The sequence below is a fragment of the Prionailurus bengalensis genome, chromosome C1 (genome assembly GCF_016509475.1).
Source record: "Prionailurus bengalensis isolate Pbe53 chromosome C1, Fcat_Pben_1.1_paternal_pri, whole genome shotgun sequence".
Taxonomy (NCBI): Eukaryota; Metazoa; Chordata; class Mammalia; order Carnivora; family Felidae; genus Prionailurus; species Prionailurus bengalensis.
In genome coordinates this window covers 102,104,454-102,117,710 of record NC_057345.1, presented here as the reverse complement: position 1 = coordinate 102,117,710, position 13,257 = coordinate 102,104,454, and the positions used below count along the sequence as shown (strand labels likewise).

General features: G+C 39.4%; 1 pseudogene; it reads right to left on the bottom strand.

Annotated features, from left to right (window-relative positions):
• Positions 1 to 9,090: 9,090 nt before the first annotated feature.
• LOC122479447 lies at positions 9,091 to 11,523 on the bottom strand (annotated as a pseudogene).
• Between the last annotated feature and the right edge of the window lie 1,734 nt (positions 11,524 to 13,257).

Here is a 13,257-nt window from a genome sequence, read left to right as displayed (position 1 = left end):
GAGTGGGGGCACAGAAAGGCGAGAAGGTATTTTTTTCCCTGGGCTGTAGTTTCTCTTGGACATGTTTTAATTTTGCTCTGCATTTGGAAATAGAAAACTGTCTTATCTGTGGGGATCAATAGGGACTAGTAGGAAGTTGGGAAGGGAGAAGGGAGGTGTCTGGGTGTCTGGAAATCTGGTCCAGTTAGTAAAGATATGGGAAAGAGTGCTTTGAATCTAGGTGAATCTTGGGTAGAGGGCTAGATTTTTGGATTTGGAAAATAGGTTTTCCATAGGATTTATGGGGTAACAGGTCACAGTTAAGGGGAAGAGTCATACTATATTGCATTAACCCATTGATTATTTATCCACCTTTATTCATTCTGTAATATTTGTTGAGTATTTGTTATATGTTAGGTATTTCATTACTTACCAAGACACAACCGTGAGCAACACATGGTCCTTTAAAGTCTAGTTGAAGAAAAAAGGGACACCGTTGTTACTATATCAAGTTCTGCATTCCCTAGAATGCATTCTTGCCAGAAACAAATATTTTACAAGTAGTGTCTCCGTTATGAAGGGCTCTACTGAGGAAAACACTCTTATCTAGGTTAGCATTCCATTTAAGAACTTTTCTTTTCCTTTGTGTGTGTATATAATTCCTAATTATATAAATGGATTTTCCTCTAAAGTCAAAATATAGAACATTTGGTTGCATGGTGTAGCACGTGGGCAAAATGGCCCACAAGAACACTCACTGGTAATGACAAAAATGGTATCCTGTGGCAGTAGCTAACAAGCAGTTTTTAATAGCAGAAAGAGAGAATATGGTAGCATAGTTGGTTCTGGCAGGGAAAAGGGAGACATTGCAAAAGAATTAAGTATTACAATATCCACATTTTTGAAAATTATAGTCTGTGAGATATAGATCTTAAGTCATAATTAGTTCAAGTACGGATTATTTCCTTGGGATGGTTTTCAGGTATTGGGAAGTGATCTTGGGTAATATTTGATACAACCAAATTGCAGAGCCTTGGGAACATTCGGACACCCCTCTATGCTTCCTGAAGCTCATTGTCATGGGACTTGACCTAAAAACACTTTTTACTCAGCCAGCTTTGAGTCATTTGTGGGAATACATGACAAGGTTGGTATATATTTTTTTCTGCCCATTTGGGACACTTCCAGGTTATATAAAGGACCAGTAGAAGTGTGGCAGCAGTAACTTATTTGTGGTCCAAGTGTGGTTTGACAACTGCAGCTCTACAGAACTCCATGCCATCTGCTCTGTCTCTGTTCTCCTGGTGATACTGACTTATGTAAGAGCTATTAAAGATTTAACACAGCAGAGCAGCATGCATGGGGAAACCATTCATCAACATGCAAAAATAACATAGTCCCTAAAAATTACATTTCTTTCAATTACTAGTTCCTAACTGCACTTTATTTTAGGACCCATTACTATTCTTTGGCTACTATATCTTGCTTTCTGCAATTCTCTCTTTAAACTGTTGTAGTTTAAGTGTGGGTCCTGGAAAAATGGTGATGTCAGTGATTTGACTTCCACTTCCCTGGGAGCCTCTCCCACAATTTTTTGTAGAGTCTTTCCATTTTCTATTTGTTGCCCAACCTCTATGAAAGTTTCTTCTCAGGAAAAGATCTGTCACCAATCATTCACACCTTGATGCAAATTTAGACCAGTATGTTACCTTTCCCTGGGGTGTATGCACTTTAAGTTTTTCCTCTAAATATATAACAACATTTTGCCTGTTTCTAGAGGAATTTAAGCTCTATTCCATCAAGCAACGGGATTAGTATTTTACTAGGTGAGAGCCTTCCTTGATGTCCCTGATATTCTACCTGGCCACTCTTATGAATAAGGCTGCTTCTTCCCATAAACTATACATCAATTCCCAATTTAGATATAGACTAAAGGCCTGAACTCATCCTAACCTAGGTGTAGTGGTACAGCCACTGTGAAAAACAGCATGGAGTTTCCTCCAAATATTAAAAATAGAACTACCTCACAATCCAGTAATCACATTACTGGGTATTTATCCCTCAAATACAGAAACACCACCAAAGGGATATTTGCACCCCTGTTTATTGCAGCATTATTTACATATGGAAGAAATCCATCAACAGATGAATGGATAAAGAAGATGTGGTATATACATATGATGGAATATCATTCAGCCATAAAAAAGAATGAAAATCTTGCCATTTGCAATGACATGGATGGAGTTAGAGAGTATAAAGTGAAGTGAAATAAGTCAGAGAAAGACAAATACCATGTGATCCCACTCATATGTGGAATTTAAGAAACAAAACTAATGAGCAAAGGAAAAAAAAAGAGAGAGACAAACCAAGACACAGACTCTTAGATATATTCCCCAGTTATCTGAGGGGAGGTGGGCAGAGAGATGGGGGAGATAAGGGAGAAGAAGGAAAAAAGAAAAAGACTGTGGATTCCATTTTGGGAATACTCTTTTGAGATCTTTCAGATTGCTCACCCAAGGAAAAGCCAGCTGCCATGTTATGAGGCACACACTTGTGAAGAGACCTTCATATAAATATCATGTAAAAAACAGGTTGGGACTGGAGAGAAGACTGAATAATTGGACTATTAATTATTTTTATGTTTAAATAATAACAAACTCCCCAAACCATGAGGCCAGGTCTTCCTGAGGACAAGTGGACAGCCTTGGCATTTGCTGAGTCCCCTCCTGCACAGGGGTTCTCACTAAGTTAGTGGACATTGGGCCTAGCAGAATTCTTGGTGTGAGGGATTGAGTCTTGCCAACAATCACATAAATGCAAGTGGATCCCTCATAGCCAAGCCTGCAGATGAGACCACAGCCCTGGCCTATGACTGCAACTTCATGAGAAAATTTGAGCCAGATATACCCATCTAAGACAGGTCTGGATTTGACCCAGTGAAGCTGTGAAATAATAAACGTTTGTTGTTTTAATTTTTAGAATAATTTGTTACACAGTAATAGAAAAACAAATACAGGGTACCAGTGACTTGAATTCCCAACAGTGTCCTAAAAGGTGGATTTACACTCTTTGCTTTATACTTTCTGTAAAATCAAGACTTACTCCTGATGTTGTGTGATAATTCATCAAATTGGCTTGCTGGGGTTCATTGACAATTCTTCCCTCTTCCTTCCCACTCCTTCCTTGAGCCAGTCACACCCTAACTTAACATGTTTCTTATTAGAAATCCACCATCTTTCCCTCCATCTACCTCCTTCCTGTTTTTATTCAGAATAAAGGAGGGATAAAATAATTGGAGTTAAAGTGAGACATTAATGCCCCTGAACAGATGCACTTGGGAGTGATGTGACAGAATGTTCAGGAGAATGTGCTGGAGCCCTGGGACAAAATGTGGTTGATGATCACCCAAGATGGCATGCAGAAGCTGAGAGCTAGGGGTGAGGGACCCAGGTGACAGCTGTTGTTTTTTTTGTGCCCTTCTTTTGTTGACAATCTGGGAAGGATCCGTTCTGCTGGGTTTTTGTGGGGGGAGAGACTGATGAGCAGGATTTAGGTTTATTCTTAGAATACAGAATCTTTTAGGTTAGCAGTAAAAGCTGAGTTGAGACTCGTTCTCTTTCAGTCTCCAGCATCACGTCTGTTGTTTCCTGGGTCAAGGGCAGGAGTGGCTGCTAAGCGAGCAACATTTGTGTCTTCACTGGACAAATTTTGAAGGAAGGAAAAATGCCTACTCAGGCAACACACCCTGACTTCCTTTAAAAGCTTCAGAACATATGTCTTAAGAAAAATACTTCTATTTGAAGCTACTGAAAAGTAAAAGAGGGACTCAACAATAGGTGACAAGGACATTCAAAAGACACAAGGCAGAAACTCAGGAGGGCAGAGTTTACTAAGGACACTGATACTCCTTGGTGGAAACAAACTCCAATCCATGACCTTACCACAGAGAAACTCCTATTAAGGGATCAAAACAAGGATCAGTGAGATGGAAATTAATGAAAGTAAAAAGGCTGACCACGATCAGGTATCTCTAACTGCGCTCGAATTCTCAGGACACTGTGTACAGAAGTAATTTCTTTAAGAAGGTGGCTTTTTTTACTTTATCTGAATGCAGGGCTGGATGGAACACTTTTGAATATATCACAGGATAGTGATGTTGCAGGGCTGGCTGTAGGAGGGCAGTTTCTTCCCCCACAGTATGCTGCAAAGCACCTTGCCTTTTACATCCAGTTGGCCAATCAGATTCTGTCTGATTGAAAGGCTCTGTCCTATTGGCTAAAGCAGGCAAATGGTCTGTCTCTTCATACTACATAGCCTCTGATTTTGGCTCCATCAATAGACACACTTCCTTTCTATCACTCAACTGATAATGACAATCATTCAGAACAAAATAAGATGAAAGGGCGAAGCCAGAATAATAGACACACAAGGCAAGACAACAGTAGCAGAAATTACATGCTCTTTTCCTTTTCTTCTCTCCTTCCATCTAGGGTAACTTTCCCTTTAGATTTCCCTCTGAATTCACAGCATGATAAAAAAGCACTGATTCTAAGCCTCATGAGCTCTTACCTATTTTAATTCGTACCAAAGAGGTAATTGATAAAAAGATGATATAAAAAGCAGGTTGTGACTGGAGAGAAGACTGAGTAGTTGGACAAGTAGTTTGTTTGTTTCAATAACAACAAAGTTCCCAAATCATGAGGTCAGTTCTTCCTGAGGACAGATGGACAGCTTCAGCATTTGCCGGGTCCTATCCTGCATAAGAGTTCTTACTGAGTTAGCAGATACGGGCTTACTAGAATCCTTGCTGGGGCTAGGGGTGGGTGCAGATTAAAACATGGAGCTTATTATGCTCTAAGGCCACGTATATCTCAGGCAAGGAAAACTAGAGAGACATAGGAGTATACATGAAAGACTGTTTCTGTGTAGAAGAGCATTTTCATATTTGGAGTAAAGCAGAATGATTAGATCATTTACTTAAATTTCTTTTGATTTAAGGTTGACGCAAGTGATGAGGTCCCGAGTAGGCTGACTGGTGCTTAAGAAAGTAACCAAGAAAACAAACAAATGTACAAACAAACAAAGCAAGTGAAAGCAGTACTGTGGCATGGAAAACAGCTTTCATAGAAGTGAAAGGCCTATCTGCTAGTTCAGGTATAACCTATTTGCTACAATAGAAATCTATTCTGAGCACCAATATATTTTAAAATTTCTAGTAGCTCCATTAAAAAATAAATTAACAAGTTAAGTTAATTTTAATAATTTATTTAACGTAACAATAAAAATGTATAATAACAGCATGTTATCAAAGCAAAAAAAAAGAGATATTTTATGTTGTTTTTACATTAAATCTTTGAAACTCAGTGTATATTTTACACTATGGTACACTTCAGACTGGTCAAATTTCAAGAATTCAACACAACATGTGGCTAGTGGCTATCGTATTGGGCAGTAAGATTCTACACCATCCTGGCCACTCACCCTCTGTATGACCTTGGCTAAGCCATTTTCTCTTCTATGGCTCATTTTTTCATATCCATAGAAAAGAGGACTAGTCTACATCACTCTTTTTCAAAGTTTTTAGCACAGGAAATAACATGGATGGATAAGATTTAAATTGTAGTTGTTGGGCAGGAAGTTGTCATTGTATGACATGTCTGTGAATTGCACAATCTTTAGAGTCCTCTTTAGACTTATTAGGATTGTCTTTAATGACTGACCCACTTTAAGTTGTGCCCATATTTGTCCAACGTTAACCACATGTCAGATCTTGATCACATCTTCTTCAATTCTTATGCCTTTTTTGAACCAGAAGAGGGAAAGAAAAGCAAGGAGTGTAATATGGAGGAGAAAACTGGAGGGGACAAAGATAGCAGAAGGAGAGAGAAAAGAAAAAGAGTGGAAAGTTTGAGAGTGGAGTGAAGAAAGTACTTTATACATGCATGAATACTATGAAGCCAAATTAAAACTACCAAGAAAAGAAGTGGACCATGTTTCCACCTCATTCCACCCTTAAGCCTCAGTGACCCTTTTCCAATCCTAGACTGTTGAGAACTACACAATTTAAGTCTATGATTGTGAAACAGACAACTTCCTTGAATAGTCACTCTCTCCTGTCATTCTTTTTTTGTATTATTCATCAGATACAGATTGCTAATTTGTTATAAACCAGTCACTGTGCAGGTGCTGGTGGTGGGTGTTTGTAAGGAGTCAGCCTACCCAGCTTATCTCATCTCTTCCCATTGCATTCTCTCTTAATAAAGAACGACATTACCAAATGTTTCCATCTGGCTGGATTGTGCTGCAGTTATGACTTCAGGACCAGAAGGTGGTTTGCTGAACTCAAGGCTTCTAATCAGGGAGTCCCATGGGGACTATTAGTGCCCACTACCATCCCTGTGCTCTTCTGCATTGTCCAGTCTCTCTTACGGTTACTTGGCCATGTGACTAGTGTAGCCTATGGATTGTGAGAAATGATGCTTGTCACTTCAGGGCTGACATGGTGAGGGTCATCGTCAGCTTTCTATATACTCTCTTTCCTCTCATCTGACCATTAAACCATGCCTGGGCCACAGAGGAGAGGAAACCTGGATCTCTGAGCTATGCTTAAGAGAGCCACTCAACCTGCATTGGACTATGATAGGAGCAAGAAATAAGCTGTTCTTGTGGTAAGCCACTGGAATTTGGGGGTTTGCTACAGCTGTTGGTGTTATTACCCTGATGGGTACGGTGGCCCATGGCTGGTGAACTGGTTCCTTTCTAAGGGAGACATTGTGCTTGGGTAGCAACCTGAAAATGACCCTGAATGTCAGGGCTATTTATTTCCATTGTATTGAGTATCCTGACCAATACCTATAGCTGACATTTTCTATATTGATGAGCATGCTTCGCAGTCTTTCTTAATGAACAGGAGTGCCATGTGCAGAGGCAGATAGTCCCTGGGCCAGATTCCATATTCAAGGGATACTCATATCAATGAAGGAAATGTAGTTTTTTTCATTGGACCATATCAAGGGAAGAGTCGACATTTTTTAAAGTAAGCACAAATTGTACCTTACATTTTTATTGTTCAAAGTGTATTCCCGTCTACCATCTGAAGTGACTCTCACCAGTATATGTGAGATAAACACAATATCAGTTTCACCAGATAGAGAAATTGAGACTTGAAGAAGCTAAGTGACTTTTTCAAGATGATACTGAGGTTGGGATAGCTGAGATCAGAATTCTGTCTGAAGTGCTACTGTGCCACTTGCCTTTAACCCGTGTGCTTATCACGCTAATTTAGGATTCTTCAGCAGTGGATGTAAAATTATGTACCAACAATACCATTTAAACTTCAAATATAAGTTATTTGTATTTTAAATGATATCATATATCTATTAATGAAAGCTTACATTTTATTTACCCAGCAAATTAGTTCTCCACAGAACTTTCATATTTGTTGTCTTGTTTAATCCCTATAAAAACTGCAAGGAAGGCAGCAAAGGTATCATGCCCATTTTATAACTGAGGAAACTGAGGCCAGAGAAGTTAAGGACAAGGTGGGCAGAGCCAGGATTGAAATCTGTCTTTTAATTCTAAACCTAAAGCTTCCCCCCCCCTTTTTAAAAAATGTATTTATTTATTTTGAGAGAGAGAGAGGGAGCATAAGTGGGGAGGGGCAGAGAGAGAGGGAGAAGAGAGAATCCCAAGCAGACTCCACACTGCCAGCACGGAGCCTGACGTGGGGCTCAAACCCACCAACTGTGAGACCATGACCTGAGCCGAAATCAAGAATCGAATGCTTAAGTGACTGACCCACCCAGGTGCCCCAAGCTTTTTCCCTTCTAATATGCTGTTTTAAGACATATGAGAACATCTGTTCTACAAGTAATAAAATATATTTTCAAATACCTAATGAAATGAAATTAACTCCGTCAGCAAAATTTTCTGAATATCTACTAAGTCCCTGGTACGTTCCAGGCCTTCTTCAATCCCAAGTGCCTGCTATTGCCGAGTCTGGCCTGTCTTGTACCATTTGTCAGTTTCTGGCAGATTGATTCTGTGTTAGATGGTGCCAGCTTTCCTGGAGGAGGTAATTCAAAGCCCATTCAGTTCAGGCCCCACACATCTTCCATCAAAGGATTGAAAGCTGCATCTCCTCATGAGGACCGGTGTGTTTAAATGGGAAAGAATAGGAGACATACTTAGGGAACACTCTCACTCACAGCCCTTCAAGTCATGGGCAATGGATAGGAGCTTCCTATGTGATTATAAAACCCCCAGTTGTCCAGGTAGAGAGGACAGCACACATAATTCCCCAAGAATGTTGCAGCCAGGTGACTATGGGCTTCCTGCAGATTGTACCTATGTCTCTAGAGACATAGATGTAGTACTGCTAAGACTGTTCCTTCATCTTAAAATTTGCTTGTCTTACTTCACATTCCAAATGACTGAATAAATAAGGTCCAGTCACTCATGAAACACTTACTGAATATATGCCATGCTGTGCTAACCTGTGCAGGTGTGCAAATAAGCTAGGATTTGTGTTTTTGTTTTCGGTGGGAACTTTCTAGAAACACTTGTAGTAACACTTTCACCACAGGAAACACTCCAATATCAGGAATATGACATTTGAATTATTCATTGATTATATATATATATATATATATATATATATATTTTTTAAATGAACGTTGACCATGTGGCAGGTATTTAGCTGACCACTCAGCACAGAATTGGGAGCAAATGTAGTCATGCTTTCTGTAGTATAGTTAATGTTTTGGGAGGGGCAAGCCTTTTGGTATCCTATGAATCATATAATATAGGAGGTTATCCATACTGTCTTGTTGCAGGGCAGTTCTGCATAAAAGGGTGGGGATTAGTGACTTAAAAACGTGTTTTGCCTTCACATTGTTTCTAAGAACCCAATAAATGCTTGCTGACTGACTGATCAAAACTTCATACTAAGTTACATGAAGCCACACTAGTGCCATCTTTTTTGTTTCATTTCTAGACAGTACTAGATAAGTGAACATGTAGAGAATAGGTTTAGAACATTTGAGACCATAAGACATGGGTATAAAGGACACCTTAAGTGCCTAGAGTCTCATCCAACTTTGCCCCCTTTTCCTAAATCAACTTGATGATTTTCTTAACCCTCTCAAAGACCCAGATTTCTGAGATGATGAGGTTGAAGGTGGGTCTGCTCTTCATAGACTCTGGTTGGTTATGTTCTGCAGGGAAAGGGGCAGTCACTTGCCAGCAGCAATTTTTCATCATTTCCTCACAGCGTGCAGTTCCGAGGCCTGTAGAAAGCTGTGCGTGACCCAGGCCTTTCTGTAAGTCAGCTAATGATCGCCCAATCCACTGGAGAAAATTGATTGTGTCAAAGCTCATGAAGAGCTATGGGCTGATCAATGTCTCAGTGAAGTCAAGTTTCACACAGAACTGCCCAAAGCTGGAATTAAATGTCAGGTACAATTTAACACTGACGCCCTAGTAGTGTCTTTGGAGAGGGAGCCTCACAGCTCATTCTGCACGTCAGATTAACTCCCCCATGGCGGGCTCCCTTGGCTAAGTGATCAGGGTCTGGCAGGTTGCCACACCACAAGTTTCTCTGTAAGATCTGCAAAAGTGGGAACTTGGTGCTCAGGCTGCTCTGTAGCCGTACATCCTGTCAAAGCTAGAAGGGAAATGTCTTGGGGAAGAAAGGAGAGAGGTGTTGGGTGTCAGGCCTGATTTAAGTAAGGCCATGGCATTGAGTGGGGAGCTGTAAGTGGAACTTTCTGGAAAGAACCCTGTTGGCAAGAAGGCTAAAAGGGGAGCTAGAGGAGGGCTGCTTTGTGCCATGTTATGACCAGGCTTCAGGACCTTTGTGATTTACTTCTGCTTAGCTTCTTGCACTAATAGCCTGCTAATGTTCTTTACATGGCTTCCAATCAAGTCAAAGAGGTAGTTTGATCTACAAAAGCCACGTCTCCCCTGTAGCTTTGCTTTCTTTTTTCTCTTTCCTCTCTCCTCCATATATCAAATCCTACCATCCTTCAATGCCCAGATCAAATGTCCATTTCTTCATGAATCTTCCATTGATTCCTCCAGCTTAAAGGATTTTCTCATCTCCTGAAATCCTGCAGAATCTAACTCTATCATCTTTTATGCCATTTTAAATTTCCATTCTCTATTAGATGATGATTTGAGAATAGGATCCAGGTCTGATTTATTTCCCTGTCCCCAAATTTCTACACAATATTTTCATTACTTCTAAAATGTATAATACTCTTTAATAATGGGTTTATGATACTGAATTTCTATGTATTTCTTTTATAACTGTTGTCAGTCAGTTTAGGCTGTTATAACATATCACCATAGGCAGGGTGGCTTATAAACAACAGAAATTCATTTCTCACTGCACTGGAGACTAGAAATCCAAGATCATGGTGCCAGTATGGTCAGGTTCTGGTTAGAGCCTTCTTCAGGATTGCAGATGGCTGACTTCTTGTTGTATCCTCACATGATGGAGTGAGCTAGCTCTCTGGCCTCTTCTTATAAGGGCATTAATCCCATTCATGAGGGCTCCACCTCCTGACCTAACCACCTCCTGAAGGTCCCACCTCCAAATATCATAACATTGGGATTAAGGTTTCAATATATGGGTTTTGGGGGAGACACATCTGGTGCACTGTAGAGCCAAAGTCCCAAGTTGCCCAATTGAGAGCATCTGTCCTGTCATTCTGATTAAGCTTCTTCTCCATATTTACGGCCAATATCTGGTTTGTAAATGAGAGACTTTGTTCTTTTTGATTACTTGTGGATGAGGTGAGACCACATGGCTTATTTTAGAATCAATCTTGTATTTCTAATAAATTCAGCTTCTTCTAGGGTCATGTTCAGTTTCTCTGTCAGCATATTTAATGTTGATACACTGGTAGATGCAATCAAAGGTCTCAAATATGAAAAGAGAAGCGTTTTCAAGGAAATCCTCAAGACCAACCAGCAAGAAGTCCATAAGCACCTACTCACATCTCCTCCTTCAACAAACTGAAATAGGGTCTTTATATGTGAAAGACTCTCACTGAACAACCTTGATGGTCTTTTAGTCCCTGCTTGTATTTTCCAACATGTTTGTTATGACTGCTGTAGTCAAACAGTGGAGAATATAGGCACACATGGTCTGAATTGTTTTAAGATATTGTGGCTGGTAAAGAAAAGACTAATAATATTATTAACTGCTTTGGGGCTAATCAAAGAACAAAGAGACCAGTGAATGGACCATATTCACTGACGATGAGACAAGAGTAGGCGAATGACAGAATTTTTATCTATGTTTCCTCTTCATCATGTGAGGCCTTCCATGACTGCATTAGAATTTCAGAGGACTGTTTTCTTCAGCGTGAACTCAAAGCATTTCTATCCATTACTGAAACATACTCTGAAAAAGTAAAGATTTCCTGCCATTGCTAAGTAATTGCTACAGTCATATTGGAATTTTGCATACCTGAGAGCCTGTCTATAATAATGCTGCTTAAAATCCTGTTCAAAGCTAGGTTGCCAAACAGCATCCATCTGTCTCTCGTTGACTGCATTTACTTTGTAGTTTTTTGATCTTCGAAAATCTTTACAATTAGTTCCATTTCTGCCTGAAGTTGTCTCAGTTGTGCAACAACTGTGTTGTTTTTTCTTTTTTCCAAAGCATGAAGATACTATCAAAATAAAGGTTTTGTGAGATCCACAGCAGAGTTTACCACATTAGCAACACTAAAAAGATCCGATTTCCCTCATAATACTTATTTTTCATTGTATATCTTCCTCATTAAAAGAAAGCAGAAAATCTAGATCCCCATCCAAATGATGTACAAGGTGAGAAGTCAGGTTCTACTCCACCATCTTGCTTTAAAAAAAAAAAAAAAAAAAAGGTCTGCTTCATTTTTGTCTTTATTACTTCATTCAACTCCTTCCTCAAAAGTGGTTTTCAATCAGTATTTGATTGATGCTTGGATGATGAGTGGTTATAAATTCTCAAAGTTCTCTTCCTCAATATGTGGAATCCATAGGACTGAACTGATCCTAGATTGGCCTGAACATGTAGAAGCTGAAGGCACAAGAAAGGCAAGTACTCACACCCTACAAAAGCACCTCATTTGTTAGTATCTATCAAAGCAGGGAGGGATGAGCAGTTAAAGTAGCACAGACTATGTTTGTGCCTACTCAATCTGTTTAGCAGTTTACCTACTACCAACAGCACAGACATTCAGGACAAACTGATTTTGCTTGCGTTAATTAGCATCAATTATAAACTATTTGCATTTGAGTTAGAGCATTGTTATTTTAAACCTTTGAGCAGTGAAAGAAAAGGAAGAAGGATTGAGAATAAAGTGAAAGACAAGAAGTTGAAAGAAAAGGAAAAGAGGATCATGAGACCAGCAGTGAGATACTTAAACTGAAATTTTGGCTTTATCTCTGATTTGTGGTGTGACCATACACAAATTCTGTAACCTCTCTGAGTCTAGCTTTCTTTTCTAAGAATTGGCAAAAATAACCACCTGGTAGGCTTGTTGTAAAGACTAAGTTAGTTTCTGTTTATAAAATGTCTACATACTGGCACCAGGTATGTAGGCTCAAAAGTGATAACTATTTACTGAATAGGTGAGTTTTTGGATACAGCTATGTGTATGTGTACATTGGCCATTCATTTTTCAATTTTGAGACTAACACAATTTTCAGTAATTTCATGAGAAAACTCTCATGATCTTAGGAAAAGAGAATGTCTAACTTGTGTAGACAAGCCCGATGAAAGATTTTCATTGCACACAATAGCAATCAACATTTACTTTACACTTAAGTTTCCAGGGATAGGTCTAAATATTTACATGCATTATTTTATTTAATCCTTTACAATGACACCAAGAGGTAGGTAGTATTAACCGATCCAATCTTCCAGCTTAAAAACCCAAAATTCAGAGAGATTATGTTTCTTGTCTGGAGTCAGCAACTAGGTCTGGAAAGGGAATACAAAGATCTCTAACCTCACAGCTGGATCTCTTATAAAAGAAACTCAGGGTATACCTTCTAAGCTTACAATTAAGGCTCCTTACTTACATTTACACATTGTTTAGCAGTTTACAAAGAGATTTCATACAATTCTTACTTGGTCCTTCTAGAGACCATTTTAGGGAGTCACCCTACTCTTAAGAATCAGTCAGCCATTCACGAAGTAAGACCTAGAGACAGAGATCTGTTCAGGTAGCATAGCTGGGAGGCAGCAGACCTGAACTCAAATGCTGAACTTCCAACTCCAAG